Raw genomic sequence first — 26,914 nt, forward strand, 5'->3', positions numbered from 1 at the left:
TTAAAACATTAGACCACCTGTCTTCCACAATTCCATCATTTCCTTCCAATCCCTCTATTTCACCTACTGTATCCTGTACCTTGTTTGGAGGCCTACTTTCCTTCCTGTCCTCTGAGAGTATCCTAATTATCTCCCTCAAGCTCTCAAACTCCTCCCTCATACTCCTTAATGCCTGGCCACACCCACAGTTCCTACACTCGCACTGCTTAGTATTTTTTTACTAAATAATGAAAAGAAAAGGAAAAATAAGATAACTTATTCTGTGCAAAATAAAAATGAAAGGAAAGAAATATTGTCTAGATTAGTTCACAAAGATCACACGACAGTAAGTTATTTAATATAGGCTTCTACTACACTACAATACTACTTAATTGTACTAGTTTTATTCCTACAACACGCTAACACGATGAAAATTGCTGTCAATTACTGGAAACAGAGAATAATATACAAGAATTACACAATTCTTAACTGCAGTTAAGTCTACCCTAATTACAACAACAGAATTTTAGTAAGAGGTTTACTACAGATACCACAGAAACGGTACTATACTATACAAATATTTCACAGTAATAGAATAAACACACTACTTACTAATAAGATGCTATAATATACTAGGATAATTTTAAACTACGTTCAGACTAAGTACAGATACTACAATACACTACAATAATTTTAAACTACGTTCAGATGTATTCTAATTATAACAGGTGATTACCAAGAAAAAAGAAAAACAAAAGAAAATTACCATTAAAGTTCGAAATTCGCAAAACTACTCAAAATTATAGAATAGGCACTCTAATTTCTAATAAGTTACTATACTACACTACAATAATGTTTAAACTACGTTCGGACGTATACTAGCTTCTTACTAAGCACAAATAGAAATGAAAATTCCAATTAGGCCTAAATTTAGATATTCGCAAAAACTACCGGTAGGTACGGTACTCAAAGATTACCAACAAAGTTAAACACGTATACGGATTAATATTAGTACTACTTTGTCCTACTATGCTGTAACAGAAATGAAACCTGCCGTTTGCACAAAAATACACACAAATTTAACAGGCAAGATACTATCTAATATACTGTATCTACACTACAATTCTCAACTGAAATGCGGTTATGTGATCTTTACAGATGGTGGATTACTAATATTTTCCCTACTGCGCGGGACGGAGAATAAAAGTGTCCTTAAATGTTGAAAAATATGAGGTTGTTTCCAATAAGTTCTCAAAAGTATTTCTGTCTAAGCTACGCCAGGGACTTGAATTGCAGTTATTGGAATGTCGGAACTTGATTATTAGCTAACCGCTCATAAATACTGAAATGTCAAGGGTGTGAAATATAAATTACGGATACTTTAACTGCCTATTCAGAACTACTAATGATCGGAATACAAGAATCAGCTGATTTTTATTTATATTTTCTTGATACACTACACCCTTTGTTCACAGACTGTAGCCAACAATGCCAATATTTGAATAAGAAGAGCGACAATAATCAATAACAATTACGGCTGTTAACTATTTCGCCAGTGAAATGCTGTCTATTCTATTGAAATCCTTTCTTTAAACAAAATTTACAACAGTATCGCGTTATTAAAAGAAGTTATTACCTTCGTGAGGTGGGACCGTTGAACTGCTATTTGAAATAACCTGTCAAATGCCTGCACTAATAGATATAACCGCTGCCGAAGTTACGACTCTTTTTAATATCCCGTCGTTGTAAGTACCGTATTTTAATCAACAAACCTACTGATATTTTAATAATACTATTAAAAAGAAAGATATATTTCTTCTTTCACACAGACCTAAATTACCGGTTGTAATCTAGCGAATGCCTACGGAGCTACTCAGTGTGAAAACTGTAAATAAATGCCACTAATCGCAGATTACTACAAATAAACACTAAACACAATTATTTGTGGAGCTAAATGTATCACACACACACAAAATTTGGTTAATTTCTACAATTATTAACTATTTTATCACTGAGATAACACAGAGCTCTTGGAACAGTCAACCACTCGCTAGCGCATCCAACAAAGGTCCTGCCATCTACCTGGAAATAAAGTATGGAAAGCAAGAACTCTCTAATTCCATGGAGTAATTGGTGTTTTGCTTTCCATGTATGCGGATTAATGAAGGAATTATGATATTCTTGCCTTCCATCCAAGCGGAACACACAAAAAAGCCCCATGTAGCCCATAACTCAATTTCGCCAAAAATTGGAGGTAGTGGGTTTTTGATCTCCCTGCTTCAATTACAGATTTACACACACAGACACACAAACACACATGATTTCCGAGCTTACAACTTACACAAGTACACGGTTACACACTTACACAGTTTCTCGCGCTCTCTCTTCATTTCTCATGTTCCATCTACGATGACACACACCAAGAGTCTTCGATTATTTACACTACACTCACTCACTCAGTCACACTCGTTAGACCTGGAACGGTCCGCAGCCTACACGTCAGCCTCGCAGCTCGGGATAGTATCTGCTGTTCACTCAATCCGTCGAGCTCCGTTCGCAGTCTGCACACGTCGCCACCCAGTGATCCGTCGCGCTGCTCCAGAACACCCAAGGTTCTTCTCCAGCAGCCGGCGCCAAGAGACTCACATGCACGACGTCAGGGAAACGGGAATGAGTCCTCGGCTCCTACAGGCAGATGCTTCATCAGGCTGACACCTCAGTCCAGGCTGCACTCTTCGCTAACTATCACCAGCAAACTCAATCTCACTCTCACTAACTCCAGGCAAGTCACTCTGCTCTTATATACCAGCGTCAGCCCTTCTAGAACAGTCCGGATGCTAGATGTATCCAGGAACCTCGCGAGATGGAAGACTCCAGATTAATCGTCGAGTAATTTCCCAAGTCCTCTGCTGTGGGACCGCGGACGGAAGCTAGAGGGGCCGGCCTAGCACTTAAGTGTTGCTCGTGATTGGAACGGTTGGTGCGTAAGGGGGTGAGCCGATACGGTGACGAGCCCGGCTCATGGCAAGTTGGCATGACGAACACTATAACCATTACATTGTCCCCTCCTTAAGGCTGCTCGTCGCGAGCTACTCCACGATACGATGCCAGACGGTTTATTTGGTTGGCCACCACCTTCCCAGTTGTGATCCGCTGGGTCCAGTCGACGGTGTCCTCGTTCCCAGTGTTCCTCGGTAGTTTACCTTTCATCCACACCGGCGTCTACTTTCAGGGTGAGTGCCTTCGTAGTCCTCTTTTGTGATGCCCGGGACTGGTTTGCTCGTCCCAGATTTAGCTCTGCTAAATTTCCTCTTCTTCCAGGGTGCGGAATTTGATGTTCGTACCGGCACGCAGCTTTGTGCCGGAACAAGTGTTCTGGTCAGGTGGCATCCTCGTTCGTTGGTCATTGGTTCGTCTTCCATTGGTGCTCCGTCTCCTAGTAGGGGTCCCTCCATCCATGCCGTTGCAATTACTGCCTCTATCTCATGGGCCATCGTCAGATCCTCTTCGTAGTTCTGGTCGCTGCCGATCGTCCTGCCTGGACGGATCTCATCGCCACGTAGTTTATCACAGGCGTCAGCCGCCTTGAGCTTGGTGTCACCTCAGGATAGATCTTCCACAATCACGTCACATAGTCGCTCGATCTCGGCGTCGAATTCCCGCGGCATTATATCGGTGTGCTGAATCCTCTCGTGCAGTTGGACTCGGTAATTGGCTCTCGGTTGATGGACACCGCAGTACCCATCGAACACTCCCATAACCTCCTCGTAGGTCGAACATAACTGGGGGCTGCGTCGCACTGTCGTCTTCTGTACATATAATCCAGCGATCGGATATTCAGCTCTCTTCTTGGGCGTTGATCCGGTCTCGAACCGGGTCCGGCATGTTCTCTTGGAAGTAATCCCGTCGTCTCGTGTGGTTTCCAGCTTCACGATGGTGGAGCCGCCATTGCTGCTAGTAGGATTCATTCGCGTCTCCACAGCCATCGTGTTCACACGCAGCGCACTCACTCCCACCGCTGGGCCTCGAACTCCGGACTCCACAACCGTGAGCATCTCTTCGGACCGCTTCTCGTCCAGTTCGTTGTCGTCCTTCACGTCGTCATTGTCGACCTCGATTTCGAGAGAGCGCACTTCGTTTTCTGACTTTAACTGCTCACTCTTCCGTTCACTTAAGTCTGTTTTCAGATGGTCCGGGATAGAACTCCATTCAGATCTCAGTTCACTAACGAGTTCGTCATAGGTAGATAAGATTTTATTTTCAAGTTCATTGAACTTGCTTAGAAAAATCTGGAGCTGTTCGGAATTAATTTCACCAGTAAAAATTTCTGCCGACTACAAAATACGCTACCGGGTAATTGAGTCTGACACCAATTTCAACGTAAGAGGTTATCCACTAGTTTATCACACTTGTCCATCCCACTTCTGACGCCAGTTGTAACGTGTTGGCAGGGTAAATAAATAAATAAATAGATGAGGACAGAACCTGTTAGCATCCTATTTCTAAGATTTATTAACTAAGCACTACAATTACAGATTTACACACACATGATTGCCGAGCTTACAACTTACACAAGTACACGGTTACACACTTACACTGTTCACGCTCTCTCTCTCTCTTAGTTTCTCATGTTCCATCTACGATGACACACACAGAGAGTCTTTATTTACACTACACTCACTCACTCACTCTCGTTAGTGCTGTTACGGTCCGCAGCCTACACATCAGTCTCGCAGCTCGGGATAGTATCTGCTGTTCGCTCAATGCATCGAACTCCGTTCGCAGTCTGCACACGTCGGCACCCAGTGTTCCCTTTGTGCTGCTCCAAAACACCCAAGTTTCTTCTCCAGCAGCCAGTCTCGAGACTCACACACACGACGTCAGGGAAACACGAACGAGTCCTCAGCTCCAACAGACAGATACTCCATCAGGCTGACACCTCAGCCCAGGTTGCACTCTTCGCTAACTCACACCAGCAAACTCAATCTCACTCTCATTAACTCCAGGCAAGTCACTCTGCTCTTATATACTTGCGCCAGCCCTTCTAGAATAGTCTGGATGCTAGATGTTTCCAGGAACCCTGTGAGATGGAAGACTCCAGATTAATCGCCAAGTAATTTCCATAGTCCTCTACTGCGGGACCATGGATGGAAGCTAGAGGGGCTAGATCGCCAAGTTTCTACACATTTTCCATGCAGCTGATGATGGTGTTAAAAATTGTACACCAAAACATGTTCTGTAATCTGTAATAAATAATGTTGTAAATATCATCCAACAACATTGCATATGTATTGACAAGGTGGAACCCGCTATATGCTAATTTAATTGTGATATCCAGAATTGTCGGGTATTGCCACTCACTTCTCCTGAAGCTCTCAAAGTACAACCATGTCGAAACAATATGGGTACCAGGGCATGCAGATATAGAAGGAAATGAAAAGGCAGATAAACTGGCCAGGAAAGGGGCAGAAACACATTCTGTAGGCGCAGCACCTGTATGCGGAATTTCCTACGGATAAGTCCAATACTACATAGGAAAATAGGTACAAAAGAAACAAATGGAAAACTGGAAAAATACTCCACGATGCAGGCTTGCTAACAAACTGATAAAAGGACCAAACAAGAAGCATACTAAAGAACTGTTGAAACTCAGCAGAGAAAATATAAGATGGGTAGTAGGACTGTTGACAGGACACTGCCATCTGAAAAAACACCTACACAGAATTGGAGTAATAAGAGACAAGATGTGTAGGAAATGCAATGAAGCAAAGGACTCAGCTGAACGCATACTTTCCGAGGTGCTGGGTAGAATGAGACTCTCCACTCTAGGACTACCAGGTAAAGAGAGAGAAAAAATCCAAGAAGACCCAATAAGAACAACCTGCAGCTTTGTGAAGGGAGCCAGGTATATTTAGGTGGGAACGAAGGAAAAACATGGTAGCAAATGATCTTAGAGGTCGACGCTAATTAGGAACTAATATTTAGAGGCCCCATGAAGAAAAGAAGAAGAAGAAGAAGAAGAAGAAGAAGAAGAAGAAGAAGAAGAAGAAGAAGAAGAAGAAGAAGAAGAAGAAGAAGAAGACATGGAGGATGTTTGTGATCACCATGCTTAAAAGTTGTTATAATTTATTGTGACTGCATGAAATGAAAGGAAATATAATGAGTAAACAAATGCACACACTTACCCGCATATGTCTGTTTGTATACGTAAACTTGTGTAAACTTGTGTGTCGGAATAAATCAGTTATGGAAAACAATGCTATAATGGCCTAAACATTAAATGTGCACACTTATCCTTCTACAACTTAAATGTTTTCAGGTTGAAGGTAAGGCAGGGACTCTCAAGCTTCTGTCCGATGATAGAGAGTTTTTGAGGGGGTTGGGATGGAAGGGGGAAGCACGCTGGTGGATGGTTTCATGAGGTGGAAATGTGTGGGAAGAGGCTATCACATAGGCAGAGTCTGTAACAGTGTAGCAGTAAAGAAGTCCTCACAAATCCCTATATGAGCATGCACCAGTGAAATATCCATGGTTGCGTACAATAAAATTGAATTTGCCCTATTATTTATATTTTATGAAGAAAAATAATAAATAATTACATTGAAATGTAACATTTGAGCCCAGGAATTTTGATTCAAGTTATGCCACCTGCTTGCATCCTACGGTTTGTGAGGGTTGGCAGCAGTGAATTCATTTTTGGCACAAAAGACTTGAATAAGTACGATGGTACTGGTCAGTAGCAGAGAAAGATTTGTGGGAAAAAGTACTGCCCCCCCGACATGAGCGTCTGCTGGTTGCCACTGCCTCCAGTTATCGTCAGTCTGCTGAAGGCAAATGTTATGATCCACTGATTACAGTACAGGCACGAGACCGTTATGTTACTCAGAAAGGAAAGAGCCAATTTTTGGTAAATTTCCTTTGGGAATCTCATTATTTGAAAAGCCTCTCCCACTCTTTCCAATTTGTCATCTATGGTAGAACATAACTTGCACGAATAAAAGAAGGAACAAAAATCTTTGCATTTTACAGAGAAAACAAGACTAAATGTACGATACGTCATAGGATCGCACAATAGGGGTACGATCCTCGGGTTGGATCATATGATAGTACAGAGCATCGAATTATCATACATGTATGATCCAGATCATACAGTTGGCAACACTGATCCATACACTACTCGTTCATGGCACTATGTGATAATCAAGCTAAACATTTAAACTCTGATGTAATTGATGCTAACAATAATGAAGATTATTAAATAAACGGTATTTACGTTTTAATTTGGAGCAACCAACAACTCAAATATCTAGATAAATAATATCGTAATGACCGTGTGTCTGTACATTGACTATCTTGGCGAAATTTCCGTACAGTCATCCGTTTCAGGTGTAATAATGACCATCTGCATATTTTTTAGCTTTGGTGTCTGTTTGTCTATAACTTGACAGCTATGGAATATATTTCTACCAAAATTCATATTTAGAATCCACCTGACCTTGGGTAGGTTTTAGAGCCAATATTGTTTCTAAATCCCTGAACTGACTGGGTGTTTATACGAAACCAAAACCGTAATTTTACACTCCCACAAAATATATACAACCAGACTTAATGGAAATCTATCTGCCTTAATGGAAATGAATTTCTAAACTTTTTTTTCATATGCATCATTTCGATATGAGGATTAATAAGGGACATATCATTAGCGGACCTTTCTTCAGTACAAGTCTCACCGGACTTATCTCGAGCGGGTGCGTGTAAAGCGTATTTCTTATAACTTGGAAACTACTGAAGATATTTCAACCAAACTTCATATTTAGCATCCACCTGTCCAAAGGTAAGTTTTTAGGTCCATACCATGTCAAATTCCCAGAATGGACTGGGGGTTTATAGGGAACCGAAACAGTGATTTTACTCTCCCACAATATACTGTATACAAGACCAACCTGACTGGAAATTGACCATCCTTGATGGACATCTATTTCTAAAACTTTTTTCCCATGCATTTTTTTGATAGGAGGATTAATAAGGGAGATATCATGAACAGTCGGTTTTACAGGCTAAGTCGAGCGAACATAGACCAAAAGGTGTTGTACGTAGAGAAGATTCCTTATCCATATAAATACAATCGTAATGACCATGTGTCTGTACCTTGACTCATATCTGTACAGACCATGAAGGCCCTGGTAGTGGTGGAAGGTAAAGGCTTTCACTATTCGTAACCTCGGCACTTGATGGGGTATAGTGGTTAGCTTTACGCCCGGTTGCCTTTGCCCCCAGGATTTAACCTGGTACTAATTTTTGGTGTAGGCTGAGCGAACCTCAGGGCCATATGCACCTCCGGAAGTGGAAATCACATTTCTTAAATTTTACGACTTAGTGACAGGGATTCGAACCCATGTCCTTGCGGGCGAACCGAGTACGCCTATACCGCCTCGGCCAGGCAGCCTCTTATACGTTGACTATTTTGGCGAAATTTTCGTACAGTTATCCATTTCAGGTGTAATAATGACCATCTGCATGTTTGTTAGCTTTAGTTTTCTGAAAGTCCTCATTGTTACCCCCACCCCCTGCTCCAAACAAGATTGAGACACAATCTGCCAGACAAGCTAGAATATTGAAATTTGGCATAATTATATGTCTTAGACTGTAATCACAATTAAATTAAAAATTAAGAGTAAAATATTTCCACCTTTTCAATACAAAATCAAGTAATGTGCATTACATTACGAAGAAATATTTATTGGAACTAGTTTTGACCTGCAAATCATCAACAGTAGTAGTAGTAGTGCTGAGAAAACAATCCATGTACATACAGTGAACAATGTTTACATTGTTGATGATTTGCAGCTTTTCGAACTCCATATTGTGTGATATGTAATTCTCAAGAATCTTCGTTATCCTTCAACGACAAACTATATGCATTGATGTATGCATTTTTAACCATAATCTTAAACTTTGATCACCAATGAAACCTTACCTGCAATACATCCAACACGTCGCAGCGCAACTGTCAGAACATCATAAGGAGTGATATATACAAACCTCAAGAATCTTCAACACTCAGATTTATTCTTCTTGAATCATTCCTTCAACAGCTAAGTGCATTAATTTATGCATTTTATGCAGTATCCAAAACGTTTACAACAATTTTGACTTTTTTACACTTATAGTGTCAAACCACTGTGTTTTCACGACTTTTTTTACATTTTCTATGAACTATCAGATACATTGTGCAATTCGCGATTTAGCTGATGACCACCTTAGAAAATAGGTCTAAACTAGTTCCATTAAATGCCTTCCGTAATGTAACCCACATTACTTGATTTTGCATTGAAAAGGTGGAAATATTTTACTCTCAATTTTTAATTTAATTGTAATCACAGTTCAATACGGACCATTGAAAATGAAATTCATATCTCTTAGCCTGTAATCAATGGAAAGCTTCCAAGTTTTAAATATCTCATTTTTTACTCCCGAAAAATATCAGAATGTTGAGGGAATTTTAACGTAGGTGCAGACCTTTGTTTCGAGGTATTAATTATGCGGCTAAACGGTAAGTCATATCAAAACGGATGGCTCTCAGTTCAATTTGAAGTGATCTAGAACGTTGGTCCTATCACGGTTCGTCGTATCTATATTCCTTATATGTTAGATTTTGCTCTATTTCTCAATTATGCGAGGGTCGAGTCATAGGTCATGGCAACTAGTTATTTTCTCGCGAACAGGAGACAATTACATGTTACAAATTTCATGTTTGGTCCATATTGAAATGTACATCAGTTTAAGATATTACAAAAATTTATTAGGATCAACTGATTCAATGCAATTGAGTTTATCTCTGAGGTATGAGTGTAAAAAGGCTGATGATGCCCTTATAAAGGGTGAAACGTCTCTTCAAATTTTAGTGTAATAAGATGTAAATACTAACTTTGGGAACTCAATTGTATTGAATAGGTTGATCCTAATAAATTTTGGTAATATCTTAAACCAACAGGAGACAACATGGAAAATCTTAGATTTGCATTTGGAAATGTAGGGCATGTACTTATGCATAGTGCCTGAGGACAAATTCTGACTTCAGGAGATTCTCGTAGGAAAGTGACAGGTCATTGGTAAACTTTGTTTTATTATGGTATAGACAGCAAATACACAAGACTAGGTTCAAAGGACAGGTCTCCACTGGTTACAGACCTTCGAAATAATCACCCAAGGTTTCCACTGTTCATTGCCAGCGCTGGGGCAGGCGCTGAATACCATTCGCTACATGTGTATCGCTAACGTATGGCACCTCTCTCCGAAATGCTGTTACGACGTCCTCTTTGTTAACAAACCATTGTCCACGTAATGGCTTCTTGACTTTGGGGATTAGATCATAGTCACATGGGCTCAGATCAGGAGAATAAGGTAGGTGCGGAAGAACCTCCCATCCTCACCGTTGTATGAAACGCTGAACAATGGCTGCTGTGTGAGCTGTCACGTTATCGAGTAGGATTGTGGCGTTGTCCAAAAGATTGATTCGCACTGCATGGTGCAGTTGGTACAACAAAAAGGAATTGTTAATAAACTGCATTGACAGTGTGTCCCTCACGCACTGGATGACACACAAGAACACCATGAACATCGTATGAACATCTCCACCCACCTTGCCACTGTTCTATAGGGCATGGCATGCACACCTAATGCTTCCCGCAGCTCTGCATGGCATTGGCGTGCATTTCTGCCGCGGAGAACTGCTATTTTAATATACGATTGTTGGTCCTGCTTGTTGACTTCCGTTTTGTGATGCTCTCACTCACATACTGAACTTGGGGGCATGCTTAGACCCACACTGTTGTTTACATACACCATCTAGTGGCATCATACGCAAGTACATACCGTATGTTTCCAAATGCATATCTTAGATTTTCCGTGTTGCCTCCTGTTCACGAGAAGAAAAAAGTTGCTATGACTTATGACTCGACCTACGTACATACATTTTGCTCTTTGTACATGTATAATTCATAGTTCGAATCACTTATATGAAAGATAGAATAATCTAATTCTACACGAACATTGGCCAACCTAGTATCCATATGTAAGCCAAATTCTATGTTTGTAGCTGTCATATTAGTACCCAGAAGTAATGCACTGTGGGAAAACCTTACCCAAATTTCATCCTGTTCAATGTTTCTAACTCAATTTTACCCATAAATAGATGAGACAGGAGAAAATATCTTAAGACAAGCCATTTAGCCTGCTAAATGTGGCATTTTATGGTACAATCCGTTTGTCGATATGATGTATCGTTTAGCAGCAGATAATCTGTAAATGAAGGTTTGCAATGTTGTAAACATGCATATACTTCGTATGTCGATCTATGTATATTCATTGAAGTTGATTTTTAGCGATGTAGAAAGGGTGTGTTTGCCATTATAATTAATATTTTACATTGATAGTGACTCTTAGCAGGAGGGTGTCTGCTATTGTAATCATTACTCTCCATATGGACTTTGACTGGCAGTAGGAATGGGATCCTTCTCCAATTCCTGTGTAACTAGCATTAGTAAGGAGGGACTACCATTGTAATTATCGTCGCCATAAGACCTGTCTGTGTCAGTGCGACGTAAAATCACTAGAAACAACAACTGCCATTGTAATTAATAATTCCCTTCTCGATTTGACTGGCAGAAGTCAAGGGAGCATGCAGTTTTGCTCAAAACTCCCGTAACCGTTTATGTTTGGGAATAGGCAAGTGTTAGAAAGAGAAAGATGATCCACCTATTCAATACAATAAAAAATTGTTGCACAAATTAATGTTGCAACAGGTTTAATATGTTATGGGACCGGTTTCGACATATATCCATGTGATCATCAGGTGATACATCTTGATCAATATTTTAATCCTAACCAAAACCTTAATGATTTGTCTAAAAAACCGAACATCCTTTTTGACTTCCTTATCTTAGTTTTCAAAAGCTTCAAGTTGACAAGTAGGCGATCGATCTTCCATGTTACACACAACACCTTCTCGCGCTACTTGCCATTACCACAACACCCCCCTGACCCACCTTAAACTACTCCCCTTACTCCCTAACCCCCTCCTATCCCCTACCTATGTACAGTTTCGGTTCTTACTTCCTCTTGTACTTCATGGCAAGGCTAAATAAAGGTGAGCCTCATAGTATTACTTATCTTACCATTTTTCACTGTTTTTTTAATTTCTTATTTTTAATTCCTTTTCCTTAGATCTCATAAAATCCATATCAGTACTGATAGGTTCATATCCTACAGCATATTCTAGGAGTTTTTATATATACCACTACCCACCTTTTGAAGTACCAAAAACAAAAATCATATCATTTGTTACCTAGCAACAAGTTTATTCCTTGCATAACAACAGTTGTGAATTATGTTGTATCCTTTTTTAACCTCAAGATCTACAGCAAGAGTGCTCAAGAACCTAAGATATCTACAAAAAACTATCTTCACTGAAAAGTGCTAAATGAACTTCAATTATTAACTCTTCAAGAAAAGTGTCATAAGTGTTACAATTACCCTTTAATGATTTTTGTGTCTTGACTTCTTGCCATTTTTATATCGGCTGACGATGACATGGATATATGTCGAAACCAGTCCCGTAACATATTAAACATGTTGCAACATTAATTTGTGCAACAATTTATTATTGTATTGAATAGGTGGAACATCTTTCTCTTTCTAGCATTGTAATTATTAGTTCAATACGGAACAGTAATTAAGTTTTTAACTTCAAATAGGCAAGTGTGCCCGCCATTATAAACAAATCTACCCATCTAAAAGGTGACTGGCATTAGGCATAGTGGCCTTGCTATTGTAATGGAAACTCACCAACTCAATATGTTGTCTTATTATTTATAAGTTTCATATTCCGTATTGATTGGATTCGATGTAATAGATAAGAAAAATGTCCCACCGATCAATACATTTATTGTGGATGAATTTAGGTTTTAGTTTATTCTAACCATCACTACTTTTAATCAGAGCTATTTTAACGCAACATCTGCAATATATTTTACTTCCATTTTTTTATCAGACATCCGGATGCTCTTAAGTAACTTCTTTGTAATTTATCTAATGACTGTAAATTTGTATGCTAGCTGATGATGGCCAAGATAGGTCGAAACCGGTACTAGTGTAGTAATTCATCCACAATAAATGTATTGATCGGTGGGACATTTTTCTTATCTATTACATCAATATGTTGTCATTAAGAAAAGGGGCCTGTCATTAAAACGATAACAGCACAACTCAGTTTTGACTGGCGGTAGGGAAGGTGCCTACTATTATAATAAGAACTCCTCAACTGTAATCTGTCCGGAAGTAGGAAAGGGCACCTACCATTGTAACAAAAACTCCCCAAATCTGTTGTGACCGAACGGTAGGTAATGGGGCCTCCCATTATAATGAAAACTTATCTACTCGATTGTGAATGGCAGTATGCAAGTGAGCCTGCCGTTATCTTCACAACTCTGCAACTCGCACTTTACTTTGGAAACAATGTATGGGAACCTCCCCCCGCTGTTTCTGGATAACGCTAAGAGGCATGCAATTAAAAAAAGAAGAAAAAAACCTTATTCACTGCATGTACAGTAACAATGTAGAATACTGTACTGAAGCACAGGTACATTTGCTAGTGTATTAATATTATGTAATTAACATATATCTAGGTTATGTTAGCCGGGCGGTCTGTAAAAACGGCAGGGCGGTGCGACCATTAACAAAAAGGTCCTAGGGAGAACACTGATATAATATCCCATTAGCAGTTGCCGATCATGCTGGTGCTCTGTTTAGAAAAATGTTTCCAGGTTCAGAAATTGCAAAAAAATATGGCTGTGGTCATACGAAAACCACACACATTTTGAAAGAAATGGCTACCGATTCAAGAAGTGAACTCATTGGTTACATGCAACGCGAGCCATTTTCTTTAGCCATGGATGGGAGCGATAATAGTAATGCTAAGCCTTACCCTATTATTGTTACCTGTTTTGTGGTAAAGCAGGAAAAATATAGTTAGGTCATTGTTGTCTGCCCCAGCCTGGGTGGGTGATTCAACAGGATGTAATGTTAGTAATTTGGTAATTTCACAGTTAGTGTTTCAAAATACCACTTCAAAATTGTGTAGCGTTCTGTTCCAACAGTGGTCCAGTCATGATTGGAAAGAAGAATGGAGTTGGTGCTGTTTTAAGGGAAACAGTCATCTGTCTTTGTACTGGGTTGTTCGTGCCATTTGATTATCTTGGCTGCTGAGAAAGGTGCAAGAGTTTTCCTGTTAAACTTGATGAACTATTAGTCGACATCTATTATTTAAGAAAGAGTTGTAAGAGGAAGGAATGCCTTAAGAAATTCCAAGAGTTTCACAACAAGGAAACGAAGAAGATACTGAAACATGTTTGCACAAGATGGCTAATGTTAGGAAGGTGTCTACTGAGGCTGTTAGAACAGTGGGATCCACTGCTTGATCATTTACGATCCCAAAAGTTGAGCCTGATAGTTCAAAAGATCATGAAAAGAGGAGAGCTACTGAGTCATCAGAATTAGTTGCTCCCAAAAGATTGCATGTGTTTCAAAATCAGACACTCCTGTGCTAAAGAATAAGAACATTATTCAAAATCATGAAGAATTTTTTTTAATGGTTCTGTCATCATACTGTGCCTTCCTGTATGCTGTCATTCCTTTATTTGAGAATCTCAATTTTACACTTCAGAGTGCTTCCCCTAACATTCATAAACTATTAGAACTAATGATGAACCTGTGAAAGCAGCTGCCATCCAGATTTGTTAAACCAAAAGTGATCAAACGTTCCTATTTATTAAAAGTTCCATATCAATCTATTGAGAATCAGAGAGACAATGATGAGCTATTCATTGGCATTGAGACAATAAACTTGGTGAAGAAACTTAATGATAGAGATAAATCAACATTCTTTTCATCTGCCAGGGGTTACTTCTGCACAGCATGTGATTATATTATTAACAAGTTCCCTCTCAGTGAAGAAGTACTGAAACATGCAAATGTTGCAGATGTTTCAAAAATTAAAGATGCCCAGTTCTTCTGTAAAATTCTTTACCGAGCTCGATAGCTGTAGTTGCTTAAGTGCGGTCAGTATCCAGTATTTGGGAGATAATGGGTTTGAACCCCACTGTCAGCAGCCCCGAAGATGGTTTTCCGTGGTTTCCCATTTTCACACCAGGAAAATGCTGGGGCTGTACCTTAATTAAGGCCACGGATGCTTCCTTCCCACTCCTAGCCCTTTCTCCCCCTGTGAGTGGGGGCGGTAGAATAACACCCACGGTATCCCCTGCCTGTCATAAGAGGCGACTAAAAGGGGCCTCAGGGGCTCTGAACTTTGGAGCGTGGATTGACGACTGCGGGGCCTAAGCTGAGTGCTGGCATTGCTTCCAGTTACTTGTGCCAAGCTCCTCACTTTCATCTATCCTATCCGACCTCTCGTGGTCAACACTTGTTCTTTTCCGACCCCGACGCTATTAGGTTTGCGAGGGCTAGGGAGTCTTTCATTTTCACGCCCTTCGTGGCCCTTGTCTTCCTTTGGCCGATATATTCATTTTTCGAAGTGTCGGACCCCTTCCATTTTTTTTCTCTGATTAGTGTTATATAGAGGATGGTTGCCTAGTTGTACTTCCTCTTAAAACAATAATCACCACCACCACCACCACCACCATCCTAGCCCTTTCCTATCCCATCATCGCCATAAGACCTATCTGTGTTGGTGCGACGTATAGCAGCTTGCAAAAAAAAAAAAAAAAAAAAAATAATACAAATCCTTATAGAAAGATTTCCATCATTGCTGCCGAGGAAAAATCCAAAATGATTATTATGATTCTGAAGCTTCCGACAGCAAAAGTACTACCCAACAAGATCCATAAAGTAGACATCCCCAAAAGACCCATTATCAATTACAGAAACAGTCCGACCTATGAGGTATCTTGGTTCATTCATAAATTCCTCAAGTCACAGTACCGTTTTCAAGCCAATACATCAGTAAAGAACTCCACAGAATTTTGCAACAAGATTAAACACTAATTTATCCAAACACCACACTCTTCATTCTTTTGATATTACTAACATATATGCCAATGTTCCCGTTAACAGCACCGTACAATTGATGAAGAACAATCTTTTCAAATTCAGCAATTTAAGTATAGGCGAAATAGATGAATTTATCCTGATTCTGAAGTTCACATTGAACAATAATTTCTTCACTTTCAATATTGTCATTTACCAACAAATAGGTCTTCCCATGGGGTCACCAGCTTCGGGAATCCTTACGGATATCTACATTGATCATTTAGAGCATTCTCACATCATTGGTAAGATTAACGACATTCAACACTGGACACGCTTTGTAGATGACACATTTGTCATTTTAGACTCCCATGTCACTAACAGTAACACAGTACTTGAATTTCTCAACTCCATTGACCCACATATAAAATTCACCATAGAGTCAGAAAACAATGATGCCCTTTAATTACCTGGATTTAACCATTATGCGCAACAGCAACAACACTTTATCCTTCAATATATACAGGAAACCCACCCACACCATTAGTACCATCCATCAAACCTCTGTGTACCCAGACATACATAAAAAAGCAGCTTACAATAGCATGATCCTCAGAGCATGAACTGTTCCTTTATCTCGCAAGACTTACAATTAATACTGTAGCCCGGCTGTCAAGATTTTCACACCCATGTAATGATTGTCGTTTGACATTCACAGCCGCATAACGATTGTCGTTTGTATACACGCTTGCGTCCTTCTTGGGAAGGACGTTGTCCAACGGTGCTTAGTTCTAACAACCTCTGTACTTAGGAACTAATTGAGTAACGAGCAAAGGTGGTCTGGGGGCCTAAGCCCCCAGGTTAGAAGCCGCAAAGCGGCCCTAGGCCTCTAGTTTAGTGTGGAAACACGATTGGTCTGGACGGTTAGGATTCTTGCCGTGGACAAGACGATTGGTCTGGACGGTTAGGATTCTTGCCATGGACAAGACGATTGGTCTGGATGGTTAGGATTCTTGCCATGGACAAGACCATTGGTCTGGGCAGTTAGAAGCTGCGAAGCGGCCCTAGGCCTCTATTTTCATGAGGAAACATGATTGGTCTGGACAGAAGACTATTGGTCTAGATGGTTACAATTCTTGCCGTGGACAAGACCATTGGTCTGGACGGTTAGAAGCCGCAAAACAATTAGAAATAGGAAAGGACTTTCCACCTTATCAACACTTAAAGTGTAGTGTAAATATGAAGATCATAGATTACGATAGAAACCGCGAAGCTGCCTTACGCCTCTATTTTCGTGTGGAAAAACGGTTGGTCTTTGTAATATGAATTACAACTTCCTTGTGTACTTTTACTCGCTACTGATGTTCCATCCAGTATGAATATGTTTATAATATGATTTACAAGTTCCTTGTGTACTTTTACTCCCTACTGACGTTCCGTCGAATATGAGTTCCTTGCCGATTATTGATTAATTATTCATGGAATGGAAAAATGGCTGCCTGCGGTGGTTGCGTTATCTCTCCTTCTGAATTTGCTGTAAAATATAAAAGCAATTTAGTAGAGTTCTACCAACGTCACGGTTTGTTATCCAATAAAACAGTTTGTGAAAATTGTGGACGTGATGTTCCATTGCATGTGATTTAAGTGTGGCAAAAGAGTTGAACAAGTAAGCTTTCAATGTCGACAAGTCGAACGGGGTGTGCAGTGTGGTTTGCTAGTGGAAGAAAAAAATACCTTCTTTGAAGGCTGAACGTTGAGGTAAGTTTCACATTATTGCTGCTGTGTATTCTACATTGTTTCTTTAACTTGTTACATTTTATTGTGCTGGGGCTGGTAACAGATTATGATTAACATTATTGACTGCAACGGCATCACGTGGCACTTCACATTGGCCAATAGGGATGCAAGTAGCTACTTCAGAAATGAAAATGTTGTGTAACAGTCTTCATTAGGTTATTAAAGTAAGTATACTTCTTCGGGCGGGATGGTGGGTTCCTGCACTTCGCACTGAACACATCTTTTCTCTGAGATGCTCTCCAAGTAAGATTTCATTATTTCCCGTTTAATATAACATTACAAATAACATGACAGCCGGGCTACATTTTTACCGAATTACAAAAAAGAAAACCGGGCGAGTTGGCCGTGCGCGTAAAGGCGCGCGGCTGTGAGCTTGCATCCGGGAGATAGTAGGTTCGAATCCCACTATCGGCAGCCCTGAAAATGGTTTTCCGTGGTTTCCCATTTTCACACCAGGCAAATGCTGGGGCTGTACCTTAATTAAGGCCACGGCCGCTTCCTTCCAATTTCTAGGCCTTTCCTATCCCATCATCGCCATAAGACCTATCTGTGTCGGTGTGACGTAAAGCCCCTAGAAAAAAAGAAAAAAGAAAAAAAAGATTCATACTATTTACATTATTGCAGAACACAATTGTTTCAGTAGAACCTTCGTCAGCAGAATCGTCAATAGATATAAGAGCAGGCCCAAGACTAACCTAGAAAAAGATTCTGCTCCTGAAGAAAAGTTTTCCACATTCACTTTCAGTAATAGTAGCATTTACCAAATTTCTAGTATTTTTAAAAAACACAACATCAAAATAGCATATAGAACCTTCCACACCAACTCCAAACTCATTTTCAATCCACACACTGTCAACAATAACATTAATAATAAATATTTGAACTCTGGAGATTACAAATTAGAATGCCAGTCCTGTCATTCCAGCTATATTGGTCGAACAGGCCGCAATTTTGTCATAAGATACGCTGAACATCGCAATGCTCCCAAATATAATCGTTTTTCAGCTATGAGTGAACATCATAAAGCATCCAGTCACTAATACACTTCAATAGATAAAGATCTTACTATCCTTCATTATGAGCAAAAAGGCACCTTGCTCAACGTTCTCGATTTAGATCAGTTTATGAACCCCTCTCACAATTTAAATGAAATCAACGAAAAAAAGAACATTCTACTTGAAACATTCATTCCATATATTTTTCAGAACTTCCATAATATAAACAAACCCTGCTTCCATCTCATCACCACTCCCCCCTCGCCACCCTCTCCCCACCAGCCCTGCACCACCCCTTCCCCCTCTGCTCCTTCCATCCTCACAAACACAGCTGAGCCAACAATAGACTCGATCGTGCAAACGAGACCATTACTTTGAAAAGGCCAGGCCGTTTCCCACCTTCTAAACACCGTAAGTTTAAAGCTTTCTTCACACCCATGTCACACTTTTTACTTATTAGCCAAGTTTCTCAAAACAACCCCATTTTTTTCCCATTACAGATTGGAACTTCATTGACCGTTTTCACTAGGTCACTTACCGTTTACCATGCATCTATCATCTCCTTTAACACAGCTTCTCAACTTTATGTCGCAGCCCTTCCGACCTTTTATAATAAGGCAAACCAACCAGCCAACATTATGAAACAATAGCGTTTTTCCATCACTTGTCACAGGCATTTTGCCTGCATGTTATCTCAGGCTTGGTTACTCAAACTTTTTCGCTCCCGCTCCCCTCCTATCCATTCTATGTGAAAGTGTTTCCGCAAAAACAGACTTTCAGCCTGAATTTTCAACACAGTGATTTCATCCTGTTTTGATTTGTTGCGTAACCAATATTTTGTAAACTAAGAGGTCTGCAACCTCACTATGTGTACTTATTGTTCATTTCCATCTGTGTCATTTGGTTTCATTTCTTTTCTTCTTAGGTAACACAGTTTTAAGTTTCAATTATGTTTTGTATTAACCCCTGTTTTCACTGTATTTTAACACAGCAAGTTCTTTTTTTGCTCAGTATGATGATGTAAATATTGTATATTGTGCTAATTTTGTTTCCGTCATGTCTCTCTTTTGATTTTTCATTTGTTCCTTCATTATGTTTTTTAGCGTTTTTTAGCTTGTATTATGTGAATTATTTCAACCCCTCCCCTTTTTTCACTGAAGATGGCTCAAACAAGCCAAAACATGTTTGAATTTGATTACTCCATCTAATGATGGAATTATATGATGTATTGAATTAGAAGGATACACTCTTTTTTTTTTTTTTTTTTTTTACCTTTGTAAAGTAAAAACCGTCAATACGGAATGATTCTAATATCTTGTAATAGAAATGCCATCTAGGCAGGCAAGAAAGCTAACCTTTATTGCAATCTCAAAATAAAGGTTGCCAAATTAGGGCAAGACTTATGTTTTTTGGAAAAAAGCTTGATCAATAACGTAACCCCCAATTTTTTAAAAATTTACCAAGAAAACTCATAGGAACACAGCTAAAACTCGCGCGACTCAGCTTTAAACCGACAAAATATACATTAAAACAAAATTAAATTTCTCTAAGTTATAAAAAGAAATCTCTTCTGAACCACAAACTATATGAAACTCATTTAAAAGTTTCTACTATCCTTTGCCCCCTCGAATGGATGTCCTTTCAATTACACGTCACTAACAAACTTAGCCTAATATGTTGTAAAGGACAAGTGATTCGGTTGAGGATCTATTGAATGTGCTTCAGAACCAATTTGTATCTCTCCAGATTGATGACTGTACTACAGTTGAGAGTGAGAATTTGACAGATGACACCAAATGGGCTCGCTTGATGAACATTTGTGGAGCTGATGGTGTTCGTAAGTATGATAGGGAGCGTGCACGGTGCTAGTAACAGAGCGCTCTGGCAGAGTTCCAAGCATTAATACGGTGAGAGAGTGTTCCACTGAAGTGATGACTTGCATCATAGCTACGACAAATTATTGTTGCACCTTGTCGTCAAGATATGAAGTAGTGCTGTGGAAGTTGTAATACAATATGGGTTTGAGTACATACACTTCCAAAACAGTCGCAAGTCAACAGTGAATAAAGCGCAGAAACTAGTTGACAGTGGCCATGTGTTACAAGTTGAAGAAAGACGAACTGTTTCCAGTTGTACAATTACTGGCTTCGTCATAAGGCAGACTAGTGTTAGCAAAAGCCCGTACAAGGTTACAATTGAGGTAATTACGTTAGCTCATTATTGTTAAACATACAGTATTATATTTTACAATTTAATTTTATGTGATTCAGTGAAGTCTGTAATACTTTGAATTTCTATTACAGCTTGACAATCAACGAAACTGTGTTGAATCAAACTGTAACTGTGTGGCTGGTGCTGGAGGCGCTGTAAACACGTATGCACCATTGTACAGTACTGCAATTCTGATTCAGGATTTAGTAAGACAAATTTGTCGCAAGAATGGGGGAAACCAAATTTGAAAACAGCTGGTATGTAATATTATTGCTGTTAATTATGTAATAAATTTAAGTGCTCATAATATGATTAATACAGTGTAATTTTATATATTCTAGGGTCCGTAAAATATGCGAAAAGGAAGAAGGTTGAAGATCTATTTCCCAAGAAGAGGGTGAGAACTGACAAGGGTGTTATTACCATTGATGAAGTAGGGAAAACATATCTAGATAATTCACCTTGGACTGAAATGATTAGAGCGGAGATGAAAACAGAGTCTGAATCGGTAGCTAAATGTTTGTGTGAAGAGTTGTGCAACAGTAGCGTCAATATTGGCATAAGAACAAATTTTAATAAACTCATGAACGAGTTGCTTCAACTTCAAGACAATTCCACAGTGTTCACTTCTGGAGAGTTTGTTTTAAGTGACGATTTTTATACTTCCCATATTACAGTAACAACAGAAAAAATAGTTGATATAGCATTTAAAACTCAGTTTCCAAGTGAAGGTGATGAATGGTTGAAGGTGCGGGCACTGCGCATTTCCGCTTCAAGTCGAGCCCATCGGCCAGTAGGACGCGAAACCCTCGTGAATTAGCAAATTAATTCCTTGAGGAAACTCCCGTGTCTCATAGAAATATTATTTATGGCCAGGCTACTGAGGGCATTGCCCTGAAAGAGTACTTCTCTTTAACAGGATTGGAATGTGTAACCTCGTGGGTAAAAATACACTGTAAACAACCTTGGCTTCGTGCTAAAACCGGATGGGTTGGTTCTAGGAAAGGACGGACATATTTCCAAGGTTCTAGAAATTAAGTGTCCGATTTCATGCAATGATAGACCAATAATTCAACCTTCTGACACAATAAATGTTAAATACTTGCACAGAGACTCAGGTGGTAATTTGAGACTGAAAAATAGCCATACCTATTACAGTCAGTGTCAGATACTATTATATTGTACAGGACTTCAGGAACTAGATTTTTATGTATATTCACCTCTGGGTTCTGTTATTGTCCCTGTGAAGTATGATTATTCCTTTCTTGAAACATCCATTCCATTGTTGGAAAGGTATTATTTTGGCCACTTCATCTCTTTATTGCAGCAGAAGATGAAAGCCTAAGATTAGTAAATGATTGTTGAATTATCAGTACATCAAACGTGAAGAATTAAAGTCAAACAGGGTTATTATATGCTCTTTTTATTAAATACTGAATTATTACTACAATGTACAGGCGTTAATCTCCTGTAAATTACGTCTTATCTGTCATCATGTTCCTGCTGTAGACCTACTACCATGTTGAAAATACTATGCATACTTTCTAAATATAACTTAGGTCCCAAAAAAGTACTGTAGACATAGCGTATCGAAGAGGAAGTGCGACGTCTTCACGAGTTACCATGGACCGCCGCACAGATGGCACTGCCATCCACAGTGATGTCTGAGCGAGAGGATAACAGAGGCATTATCGGGACTACTACTTCAAAATCTACTAAGAAACTCAAGCATGCAACTTACGTTTGAAAATGATTTCATCTGCTGGACACTTTGGAATATTTCCTGGATGATTTCGCTGCCTTCGAAGTAACCAGCTCCCTTCTTATCTCCTTTTTGCGGAAGAAGAATCGACATTTCAAGTAGTGAAATACGAGTTTTGGTAGCAAACAGAGCACATGATCTTCACATCACCCCAACTGCGATGACTTCACTTTAATAACATGTAATTTATCCAAGCACTCGAAGAAAGTATCACACCATAAACTATCCATACACGATAGCTTTTCCGCAACAACATTTTCCACTCGCAACAACACATTATAAACACTTTCCGATGCATACGTGAGATATGTGGCGCTTTGCATTGAGCCGTAATCTTTAATTAGTGTTAGGGAAGCAGGCACGCTATCAGTCGGTTTGTCTCAAGTGTTATTACAATATTATAAGTCCACCTGTTCAATACAATACAATATGATCCACTATTTCATATGGTCAAATGTTTTTTATACATAATACATAAAAGTCAAAGGTACATGTTTCACCCTCCTTAGGGGCATCATCAGCCTATATCAATCTTAAAAAATAATAATAATACATATACTTATAAATTATAGGTTAAAAAGTTGAAAATGGTTTCGTAAAACATTATACAATAACATCTAAAACAACGATAATGCACCAAAGTATGTTAAAAGAGTGAAATTAACAGTTTGAAGATTAAAACGTGATTAAACATGAGATTTTGAGAGTCTAAAACTAAAATGGATCCATATTTTTATAATATCATTAAGACTGTGAAAGCCTTGAGTATAAAAACAATCATCAAAGGGGGGATGTTTCTTCAATTCCCAAGTTGAATCCAAGGTGGTAAAATCACTTTCAGTTATTTAAAACGGAAGTGTGAATGTAATAAACAAGTTTAAAATGTATATGATTGGGATATCTGAAAGTCAAGAAGAAAATGGAACTTCTGTAGAGGCGATGCTTGTGATAAAACGTATGTCAAAGCTAGCAGAGTTCGAAAATTAGGTAGTCGAATGGATCTAAAAGATAGTCAAGTTGATATATAATTCCGTTGAAACATGTGTTGGAAGAAATGTTCAGGATTTTTCGTACGGAGCGTATTAAGTACGTCAGGTTGTTACAGCAGCGCTAGCTTGTTTATTACATTCACACTTCCGTTTTAAATAACTGAAAGTGATTTTACCACCTTGGATTCAACTTGGGAATTGAAGAAACATCCCCCCTTTGATGATTGTTTTTATACTCAAGGCTTTCACAGTCTTAATGATATTATAAAAATATGGATCCATTTTAGTTTTAGACTCTCAAAATCTCATGTTTAATCACGTTTTAATCTTCAAACTGTTAATTTCACTCTTTTAACATACTTTGGTGCATTATCGTTGTTTTAGATGTTATTGAATAATGTTTTACGAAACCATTTTCAACTTTTTAACCTATAATTTATAAGTATATGTATTATTATTATTTTTTAAGATTGATATAGGCTGATGATGCCCCTAAGGAGGGTGAAACATGTACCTTTGACTTTTATGTATTATGTATAAAAAACATTTGACCATATGAAATAGTGGATCATATTGTATTGTATTGAACAGGTGGACTTATAATATTGTAATAACACTTGAGACATACGTCAACTTCAATACGGAACCAAAATGAGAATAGTCACTTGTAACATCAGTCGGTTTGCCGAAAAGGAAAGGACGACATAAATCGCACTGAATCACTTTTGAAATATTCCTCACTATGTATCTGGCTAAATGATACACCAAGTACTCTTTGTTACAATTCTGCCCACTTAACTCAGGTAAACTGTTTTCCCAGTCTGATATTTGAATGTCATTTTCGATGTTCACAATTTTTTCCCTGATTTCATCTACAGCTTGTGTCTTCACTGCACGATTTTTACTTTCAATTTCTCTTGCAAGAATACGCATTCGATTAACAAGAGACGTCAGTGGGGATTCAGCTCTGTACTCACAGTTTCCGCCAGACGATAAGGCAAGTTTAGACGGTACGTAAATATACTGCAACGTGTGTAAATGTAGAAAGTCAATAGTGGACGGATAATCATCACAACTTAGTGATCGCAGGATACCGAAATGATGTTCTAGGGGATCTTGATTAAATTTTCCTGTCAAAACATAGCTATAATTGTGTTCCCACAAATATTCAGACACTTCTAAGGTACTTTCCACGGTAACTCTTAAGGATTCCAGTGTCCTTTGTGAAGCGAATGAATTTTAAGTATCTCTGAGAACATTCTGCCATTTAATTCATGTTTTATGTGCCTGTGATCCTTTATACAGTGCTTGAGTGGTAATAGACGAATTTAATGTGTCAATCAGACAGTTTAAATCGCTTGTGAAAATTTCCGTTTGTTTACTGTCTTCTAAACCCTGTGTTTTAATACCCCTATAGAATGCTATACCATTAGCGACTGATCTACCGAATAGTTGAAATGCCAGTCTTACATTCATTCACTGAAACGAATTAGGATCCAAGTGGGCAGAGGTCAGTTTGTAGCAAACTTTCAATCCGGAAAATTCAGGAGATGAGTCACATTCGTAAACTTTTCTGTAGAATGAATAATCAACAATATTGCCATTATAATTAACCTGTTCTTTGTCATGAAAATGATTTCTTACACATTTAAATATAGTGGTGCGTCTGAAAATGCCTATAATTTTCTGTTGGAGTCAGCTGGATTGGAAATATAACACTTCAGATTCTTTATGTTACCAGATATTCCTAAGCATTTCCACAACTTTTTATTCGACTGGCTACCATCCGATGTGAAACCAATGATTCGGACACCTACTTGCTCTAATTGTATGATGACTTGAATGAGAATGTTTGCAATTATATCACCAGGGGTGGCATTCCGGCTAGCATATATCGCTATGGGTTGTATCCAGTTATATAGAAAAGGAACAAACATAAAAACTAGAGGATGATTTGCCAACTGACCCTTGCTTTTATCTTCAGTAAATTTCCCCAAATCAACAAAACCATTCACTTGCAATGATTCCGAGTTAAAGCGAATTTCTTCTCGTAACTTCACCTCATCAAATATCAACATCCCTAAGCGTTCATGTTCCTCCTTTCCATTAAAAAAATCTGCTATGGCAGCGGTAGCATGCTCATTTATGCCGTACGAACATTTTAGGCCCTTCACCAAATTTCTCAAGTGGGATTCAGAAGGCAAAGGCAGCAAGTCATGATTTAAACAGTGCCGATAACCCTTGGGAGACTTTATTTTTAAAAGAAGTGCATCAAAAAGAAATTCATCACTATATCTCATTCCTTTTTTACTTTTCGCTTGATATTTCTTTAACATTGTATCGACTATAATTTTCTGTTTTTTTTGCTGAGAGAACCGAATTGTTTTGACTCAGTGAAATTTCTCTTTGATTTTATATCAGAAATGCCTTTTTCAAGCAAATGTATCTTAGCATTAGCGACTTTGAGTTGATTTTGCATTCTAATGAAATTACGTTTCTGATTCTTCAATCTCCTCTTTAATAGCGCAATTGTTTTCCTAGCATCTGCGACATTAGAGCTATCTTCAACTACTGAGCATACAGGTTGATCACTATCACTGATATTTACAATCTGTTCAGGGCTTTTATTAGAGAAATCTCTTCGTGTGGATTGCCTATTCGTGGGGGAGTTGCATTTCTTAACTGCCTTAGAAATATACTTGGGTAGATTAGGAAATATGTGAGGAAATGCTTCTGGTTTTAATTTCCAGCGCTGTCTTGGTATCTCTACTCTTTCACCATTCACCGTAAACGAGTCTACTTTTACTAGAAAGTCATCGCAAAAATGAATGTCACAAACGAAACAGTTATGAGTTAATTTTCGGTCTTTTCTATGGATAGCCTTCTCCCATTTCAGTAAAACACCACTCTCTTTAGGGGGCCTAAAGAAATGCCTACCTGAAGACGATCGGTCATATCCAGATCTGCAGCCGGGTACAAAACACAAGGGCATGATCTGATAGTTTCCTCCCACACTGATATACGTTGCCTTATAGCACAATAGCGACAAAGACCGAGGTATTTAAAACATAACACTTCTCACACAACTCAATCGTGAATACACTAATAATGCAAACTGCGGAAACATCTCTGACAGCGAC

General features: G+C 38.9%; 1 protein-coding gene across 1 annotated transcript in view; it reads left to right on the forward strand.

Annotated features, from left to right (window-relative positions):
• Usp1 (ubiquitin specific protease 1) overlaps positions 1-26,914 on the forward strand; it is a 289,870-nt gene that overhangs the window by 88,019 nt on the left and 174,937 nt on the right. The gene's annotated exons all lie outside the window — the stretch shown is intronic.

This window comes from Anabrus simplex, chromosome 1 (genome assembly GCF_040414725.1).
Source record: "Anabrus simplex isolate iqAnaSimp1 chromosome 1, ASM4041472v1, whole genome shotgun sequence".
Taxonomy (NCBI): domain Eukaryota; kingdom Metazoa; phylum Arthropoda; class Insecta; order Orthoptera; family Tettigoniidae; genus Anabrus; species Anabrus simplex.